Here is a 9243-nt window from a genome sequence, read left to right as displayed (position 1 = left end):
ATAGTAGATATTGCTTGTTTGGATAATTCTAAATATTCTTACTTAAATAATTGTGTGAAGTCGAAACCCAAAGATACAGGTACACAAGCTCATGATAAGTTTGTCCTTACTTGTCATAATTGTGGAAAGAGTGGTCATATTAGACCAAATTGTTGTCTGTTAAAAAAACATAGATCTTGGATTAAGCAGGATGCTCCGAGGAAAGATAAAGTTGAAAAACTTTCCTCATCCAAATATGTCCATCCACAAAGGAGACATATAAAAGGTAAGGGCAGTGTTACTTGTAAGAATAATAACCTAAAATCTACAAAGACTGTCAAGAAGCATTCAAACAAAAGAAACATGCCCACCTGTCATTACTGCGGCATCACTGGTCACATCCAACCCAAATGTCCACAGCTCCAAGCTCAGAAGTCGAAGGTTTAGAGGGAGCTACCAACAAGAGCTACCAACAAGAGCTACCAACATGCAAGATCTACATCAGGCACTCTACCTCCGACGGCACATTAGGCTTCACGGCATCAGCAGAAGTTTATTCCTGCCAATTAGAGTGGCAAACCAAAGAAGAACAAATCAAGGCACTACAAGAGAAAGTCGTAGAAGCCCAATAGCAATCATGGCTATGAAGGGTTGTTATGCCTGACACAAGGTATGCTAATGAGAATGGCCAACATGGACCAGACCTGCAAACCACCTCACAGGTCAAGCAAGTATGGGTCAAGAATGATGAGACTGTTCACCCCTTGAGGGGAAGTGGACTCACCTAGTAAAGGTGAAGTCCTACCATGCACTAGGATTTTGTTCAGATATGTTTGCATTGCATTATTTATCATGTCACATCTTATTCATGCATTGCATTCTGTTTGAAGAACCATTTATTTTATACCCCACATTTTCTCTTGTTGTCTTGAGAAACTTTTGCAGGTACTATTTGGGGATGACAGAAAAAAGCGCATCAGGCTTTTGCTTTTCTGTCTAAGTAAAATATGAACCTTTCGTGTGAATAGGTTTGATTTTATCACACACGCTAGGAGGCGTTTGTGCATTTATTTTCATCTAGCATATTTTTGTTGTTTTTCTATCTTATTTTTCAATATTAAAAAACAAAAAATAGGGAAGAAGATGCAGAATTTTTATTTTTCCTATTGATAGCTTTTCAGATATTGCATGTCTTTTTGCCTGATACTTCAATTCATTGTGCATTGATTGAATATGCTTATATATGATTGATAGTTTATGCATGATATCTGCTAAGTTTTCCTGTGCATTTTAATGCTAGATAGTTGCTTTTCTTATGCGATGAAAAATTGTGCACTATCCAAAGCTCACTAAGGTACATTTTTTCTCTCTCTGATTTTTAGCTTCTGAAAATTCTAATAAAGGAGAGTTTCTTTTTTTTTTTTCTTTTTTTTTTTTTCTTTTTTTCCCTAAGATGGTCAAATTAACCAACTAGCTTGTTGAACCTAGAACCTAAAAATTCTGGCATTCTTTCTAAGTTGTAACACAAAGTGATAAAAAACATTTAAAATTCATAAAATATGGATAAATAAAATGATCCCCTGTTTATTGTGCTATAAATCTGTTCTTAAACTTGTCCCTATAGAAATAGTTAGTGACCAAATCATTGCGGAAATAGACGGTCACTAAAGGACTAAGTAAAAGATAAGTGCTACATTTTAGAGGGAGTGTATCAGATGAAGGTGGCTATGCCCTAGTAAAATAAGGTTTGACTTTTGACTGATCTAACATTGATTTTCTCTCTCATTTGAAAAATTCAGTTGCTTTAAGTCATATTAGCAAACATTATACCTTATCGAGAAAGCTTTCACACACACAAGCATTGCATGAATTGAGTAATCTACTTAAAATTTCTATCTGCAGGGAAATTTGTGCTAATTGAACTCTTAACTCTCAATTATGTTTTTGCATATTTTTGAAATGCTATTTGACTGCTATATCAGTTGGTTATAAATGCGTGTTCTGAAGCTATTTTTAAGAAATATAATTTTCTGCAATTTTTCCTCAAGTTTCAGATTTTTCAGTGTGAAGCGTTCGGACGATATACTCTACAGGTTTTAAAATCGCATCTCTCTCTCTCTAGTCGCCGCATCTCTTTACTTCTCTCAGTTTTTCTTGAGTACTTTGTACTTTTTGGTGCATTTTTCTCTTGTTTTCTCACGAGTTCTCGGCTTATTTTGTCCCTTTGTGCTTTATCTCTCAATTTCAAGTATTTTGCTCTATCTTTTGCATTCTTTTCAATTCTTTTTAACTATTAGATGTTTAAGATATATTTTGAGTTGGATATTGCACACTATTGATTTTTTCTCTGCTCTTGAGGTTCGAATATTTGTTCTGGCATATTTATGGACTATTTTGCGATATTTATTGTGTTTGTAATGCCGAAATTTTTGGGGACTAACAGAATCTAATTTCATTGGTGTTATTTTTTTTCCAGAAAATGTTTGAATATTCTTTTGCAAAATTATGTCTGCCAACAGCTCTCAGCGTAGGGTCTGACAGAGGACCGAAGAAGCTCGTGCTGCCTTTTTAGCAAAAGTGGAGAACAAGTAGGCTATTCTAGAGAGGAATGTCCTTCGAGTGGATGTGATGGTTGCTCCCTTAGATTTTATTGCTGATATAATCAAGGACAATCACTGGGGCTATCTTTACAACTGTGCTTGCACATTTTATCCCAGGCTGGTGAGGGAGTTTTACGGGTACCTGGAGGTGGTTCAGAATGAGGACCATGGGATAATTCTTTAGACTTACGTTCAGGGCTACATGCTTCAGATTGATCCTTAGGTGATCAGTGACCTTATTGATGTTCTGGTCTTGCCCATTTCAGCCAGTCTATTCTCAGAGGACATGGAGCCCCCTACATTGGAGCAGCTCAAGGAGTACTTTCATGCCCATCCACAGGGCCTTGAGTAAAAATGCATTTATCAAGAATGGTGCCTTTTCTCCCTTGCATCGATTGCTTACAAGGATTGTGCTGCACAATCTATGGCCCACAACTCGTAGGAGTGAGCTTGTTCTAAAGAGGGCCCAATTTTTATACGCCCTATGTTTGAGGATGCCCTTTTGCTTGTGTAAGCACATCCTCAATTTGATGCTAGAGATGAGAGATGAGCACTCTACTGGGCTTCCTTTTGCTTGCTTGATCACCAGGCTTATTATTCAGTCTGGAATAGATGCCTCTGCCCAGCTAGTGATGAGGATACAAGGCCCCCTTGGCAGTTAGACTCTCATGAAGTATAATGCCTAGTTGAAGTTCGAAGGTCACGATGAAGAGCCTCAGCCTCCTCTAGTCCAGGTTGAGATACCTACAGGAGCCTCATCCCTTTAGACTGCTCCTCCTCCACAGTATGATGTAGGTTACGCTTATCTATTGGCTGCATTGAGTTCGGTGTAGGGTATCTATTAGCTCTATTCAGTGGGAGGTCCGCTCTATCAACACTCGAGTTGAGCAGTGCCAACTTGATATTCAAGAGTGTCTCAAGTATCACCATCCTGATGAGGATTGATTTGTTTATTGTCTTTGGTGTTTTTGATTTATTTTGAGACATTAGTTTTTATTTTTGGATTATTGTAATACTTTATAAACTTTGGATTTTATTTATACTCTGTTTACCATTGTCCTGTTGAGACTTTAAGGAGGAGTATTTGTGTTTTTTCTATACTTTTTTTTTACCCTTTGTCATTTTGAGACAAAAATGGAGAATATTTTTTGTTTTGGATCTGGATTGTATTTTTAACCAGTGAAATGATTTTTGTCCCAGATTGGCCAAAGGGGGAGTTTGTTAGTTTATGATTGGCTGCATTCTGTTGGACAAAATCATTTTTATGTAATGTTGCTACATATTTAGGGATACCGTTTATTTCAGAGTCTTCGTTTCAGAAATGTGCTTCTCAAAGTTTAAAGAAGATTTTGTGCAGTTTCCAAGTTAGAAGAAATCGGATCCCAAGCTCCCGTCCGGACGGCCCAGTCATGCGTCCAGACGCCCATCAGTGTCTACTGTTCAAGCTCGAATACGTCCGGACCTTTCAGCAACACGTCCGAACGCTCTTCAAAGTTTGAGCAAAATCTAGTGTTCAAGTGCATCCGTCTGGACGACGTGGCTGTACCATCAGGACGCCAGTCAGTGTTCATGAAGTAAAAGGATTTCCTTCGCAGACACAGATATGGGAAGACAGCTGCAACCGTCGGACGTCAGGTTTACGTCGTTTGGACGCTATCCTTAATAAGGCAAGATGTGGAGAAGAATTGCAACCGTCCAGACATCAAGGCAACACCGTTCGGACGCCAGTCCTTGTTATGAAAATTGCGTGCAGCAAAATGCAACTGTCTGGATGCTAGGGCAATAACGTCCGGACTCGGCCTTATTCAGAAAAAAATTTCAGCGCTTTATGAAAAGCTGGTTGCATAGTTCACCGTCTAGACGGCTTCAACTTGCGTTCGGATGCCGCCTAGAGAAAACCGAATCAGAGTCGATTTAGGTCTTTTGCAGCCTACATATAGAGGCCTTTAGGCATGTATTTTACACCGAATTTGGTATTGAATTCTTTAGAGTTTATAGAGTCAATTTCAGGAGATATTGTACTGATCCGTTAGCTCTCAAGACGTTGCCGTTGTGTGTTGTTGTTGTACTCGTTAATTGAAGTCTATCTTAGGAAGGAGCTCTAAGGTAAAGAAATTCATAGAAGACCTCTTCAAGTAGGAGACTTGGTTGGAAAGCTTTTACGTTGGGTTACGTGTCAAAGTGTTAGATACGATCGCTGCGTCGGGTATGTGAGCGTTATTGTCTATGTACTAGCTTTGTCTTTTGATAATGGATTTCCTGGGTTTGGTTGCCTCGATTTTTTTCTTCATTGAGTTTTCACTTCGTTAACAAAATATTTGTGTTATTTAAATTCCACATTTACAATATTTTGTTACACATTGTGCACACATACACGGTAAATTAGAAGTCATTTATTTTTCAATCTCAACCTCAACGATCTATCTTGATAAGGAGAAGCAAGTAGGACTTTGAATTGATATGTTGGTGTAAGAGCAAGGTAGTGCCATGCATCGAACAGATTACGTGAGTCATCATTCTTTCAACACTGTGATAAAAAATGATGTACGTGCACGACTACTGATAATAGTTACTCCTAACCCTAAGAAGATTAGAAATTCGGATGTAAATTGTAGGTCACTTTGATGTATGAGAGTGGGATCAAATATTTGGTCAACATACTTGTGCATTGGATGATCACATATATCATTGTGGGAACACCTTCTTCAAGAAGGAATTTAAATCATTTGTCATGGATCAAAGTGATAAGGAATGTTCCCTTTGATGTAGATTTAATGAGAATGATTATCTTAAAGATTATGCCCGAGTGTTTCAATGGTATTTACTAAAACTTTATTTTGTGAAAGGTGAGATGAAAATCTCACAGGGTATAAAAAGGATAAATTATGTAATTAAATCAAGTTATCAAGGAAAATAGGTAATGAACAAAGTTACAGTGTATTGACTTTGATTCCACTACGGAATGATTCCATGTAGAGGTAATATGTAATAAATAAATACATCATTGAGATTAATTCATTAATTTGAAAATACATATAAGAATGCAGTCGCATTTGTTTAGTGAAATCAATTATGATTAATAATATCGCGTGATATTGTCATAGATCTATTGAAGCTAATTGTATTTTTTTTCTTTAGGTCCTACTTTGAGTAGATGTAAATTGAACATTTGATTTGAGCCTCTGTTATACATTTATTTATTTGGATTGTTTTATTTGATAAAACATGGGCCAAATGAATATAATTCCTAAGTGATTTACTACTTAGCGATGATTAGTTTATGAATTTATTTCCCAATGGTTTAAGCAATTAAAGAGCTTTATGACATGTTTGGTGTTTAAAATTTTTTCAAATACTCCATTTTTTTTCTTCAAATATCAAATTCTACTCAAATTTTATCCTACTTTTTCTAATTTTGTCTCGGGTTTTTTAAACAATCCAAACATAATTTCAAAAAATAAATTCTTTCGGTATTCATAATTTTCAAAAAATTGTAAATCCAAACTAGTCTTTAAGCTCTTTAATATTAATTCGAAAAGGCTTAAGTGGAGCTAAATGCATTGGGCCTTAGGGATAAAACCTAAGCCCATGCTTAAGAGTGAGTAAAACCCTAGCCCTAGACGCATGGGGAGAAAATATTCTCTCAATGGCTTTTTGGTGCAAGGCCAATGGGAGTGTTTCATTCCTCTTGGTCGTGCACCTTTTAAAGTAGGACTTGGAGTTCTATCTCTTCTATAGCACCGCTTTATCTCATAATTCTATCATGATTGTAAATCTCAGTCTATAAATAGAGGATCATAGTGAAGCATAATTGACTAATTCATTGTATAAATAGTTTGTTAGAGCACTAGCAGCAGACACCCAACCATTTTCCCTAATTTAGGAAAAATTTAGGGAACCAAACCTATTTTTGATTCCCTATAAAAAAACATCCCACAATAGATTCCCTTAATTTTTTCTATATCAATCAAATACTATTTTTTACTCTTATTTTATTCTTTTTTATCTTTCATACTTTCATTTTTTTATTCTGTCTTGCTCTCTCCTTCTCTATCCTCTCTCTCTCTCTCAAAACCCACCAACTTCGACGACAACGCCATTTCGCCAGCCATGATCGTCGTGAACAGGAGCTATATCTCCCCAGTCAACCAGTGGGTCTCCGGCTGGACACGTTCGCCGTGCAATTTCGGGTTAGGTCTATGACGATCCAGGTCAGGGTCAAGTTCTCCTCGAGGGTCTTGAGCCACGCTTCACCCTCTCCGACGTGTCGTATCGATGTTCAAACGGACTCTTTCTCGTCAAGTAGCTCGACCCGAAAAGGCGAGAAGAGGAACCAGGCACTCTCGGTTTCAGACTCTTGGACTTTGGAGAAGATAAGCCGCACCCAATATCCCATTTTCCAGTTCCACCCCCAACCCATCAGGATTGCCGTCTCCTTCGTCCTTTTCGGGATCGCCGTCTTCATCTGCTTCCGACACCGGAGAGGCCGTGAGTTCGCCGACAACAAGATGAGTACTGATTTTTCGCCAACCCATCTCCCTACTTCATCTGCTTCAGGACGTGTGAGAGCCATAGAGGAGAGAGGAGACTAGAGAGAGCCAGAGAGGAGAGAGATTTTTTTTTTTATTAAAATAAGGTATTGGGTAGCAACAGTGCTACCCAATGATGGAACCCTATAATAGGGTAACTGTTGTGGCCTGTTTTTTTGTAACTTTTTACAAATTTTTCCTATTTTAAGGAATAGAACCACTTATAGGGCATCTGCTACTAGTGCTCTTAGTCCACATTTATGGTCATATTTTGTCATCCAAGAGAAGATCTGGAGGTTTAATCAAGAACATGAAGAACATGTTTTTGATCAAATAGCCCTACATATCTAGGAGAGGCCGAATTCAATTCTACATACCTTGAACTTGTGTATTTGCTTTATCGAGCCTTGTTTATCTTGAAGCAAAATTTTTCCTACGATTGGTTTTCACTACACTTACTTTGTTCATGCATGATCCCCAACACTACGGTGATTGATCACTAAGTACTGATTAGTCATTGCTTGAGCAGTGATCGATTAGAACTACGTAGCGCTTACCCATAATCAATTAGTGATGAATAATGATCGATTGGGACATTGTTCATTGTCCCCAACCAGCAGAAAAAACTCATTTTTTATCTTTGGTAAGGTCTTGAGAGGTCTCAAGACTCAAAACGGTCACCACTATCACTCATCTAAGACCTCAAAACACTTAAAGTCAAGACATTTACGCATGGAAACCATAAAGTCCACAACTTAATGAAATTTAAAAAACAACCTCATAAAAGACCGAGCGGACAATCCATATATGTGAGGACATCTTTAAGATAGCATTGAAGACTTGGTATGAACATTATGAGTTCCTAGTGATTTTGTTTGTTTTAACCAATATTCCTCTTTCTTGTTCATGGATATGATGTACGTAATGTTTGACGACTATTGGGAATTGTTTACAATCGTCTTCATCGATGACATCCTAATTTATTCCAAGAGTCGAGACAACCATGAAATACATCTACGTCGAAAAGTGCAAGTACTGGTTGGACAAAGCACCACTAGCGCCCTCCAGCCGACTGCCACACGCTCATGTGCGTCTGGTGCTTCGCACCGTATTATAGTATACACATAAGTGAACATGTATACCTAAGTATTACTTTAAATACTTAAAGTGTGTTGGCCTTATAAATGCCAACTACACTTTTTCTTTTTTCAATAAGAGACTCTTCATTTAATGTTTTATAATACCTTTTTTTTAAAACCTTCACAAAACACAAAATAAATATATATACATATTAATTTTGAAAATGCTTTTAACATATGGTATACCCATTTTGACCACAACAACAGGAAAAAGGTGGAGATGGAATGCGCAAAAGAAATGAGTGCGCACCCATGGTAGCCTGTAGCACTCTACCTAAGAGGAGTACAATGTTTAACGAATTAAGCTTCTATATATATATATATATATATATAATCAGCCTTGCCATTGTCAAAGAGCAAGGCTGATTATGAAAATTATTGAAAAAAGAAAAGAAAAAGGTCAATAACAACAACAAACTATGATTGATCATATTTATTAATTACCTGGGATCAAATATACGCAACATATATGGCCTTATAGCACTCTGATCATTACTAGAACGCGCGTTTCCCTCCACTCGAAGTAATTTTTGCTTAAAACGATCTTCTTTAACACACTGAAAAGAGAGAAGAATTCATGTTATCATGCTATGTAGCATTAATCAATTATGTATTAATGAACACGCAAAATAAATATGACTTGCTAGCTAGCCAGAAGAAACCCCGAGAGAGAGAGAGTTGAGTCCATAAAACATGATTTATACAAACCTTAGAATTCTGCAACTTTTCCCCTACACTTGATCAATTCAGGCACCTTCCTCCAAACTTTTCCTTCGAATGAAAATTTGCCTATCAACACAGAAAGCTCCCCCAGCCACCGAAATGAATAAGCAAAAAAAATGGAAAACTTGTTTGGGATGGTATACAGAGAGACAGCACAAGAAGGCTAAACGTACGTAGTGGCGATAAAATAGGAGGAGGCACAGTTTAAAAAAAAAAAAAAAAAAAAAAAAAAAAAAAAAAAAAAAAAGAAAAAGAAAAAAAGATTGCAATAAT

At 37.1% G+C, this 9243-nt stretch overlaps 1 long non-coding RNA gene across 1 annotated transcript; it reads right to left on the bottom strand.

The window, feature by feature from the left end:
* Positions 1 to 520: 520 nt before the first annotated feature.
* On the bottom strand, positions 521 to 8974 carry LOC133865792 (uncharacterized). Its single transcript, XR_009899811.1, has 3 exons — positions 8956 to 8974; positions 8692 to 8804; positions 521 to 538 (listed from the first exon to the last, which is right to left on the bottom strand). It is a non-coding gene; the product is annotated as an uncharacterized LOC133865792 (long non-coding RNA).
* Between the last annotated feature and the right edge of the window lie 269 nt (positions 8975 to 9243).

Source organism: Alnus glutinosa, chromosome 4, assembly GCF_958979055.1.
Source record: "Alnus glutinosa chromosome 4, dhAlnGlut1.1, whole genome shotgun sequence".
In the NCBI taxonomy this organism is placed as follows: domain Eukaryota; kingdom Viridiplantae; phylum Streptophyta; class Magnoliopsida; order Fagales; family Betulaceae; genus Alnus; species Alnus glutinosa.
Note: the sequence above shows the minus strand (reverse complement) of the source record. Positions and strands in the feature narration are given on the sequence as shown.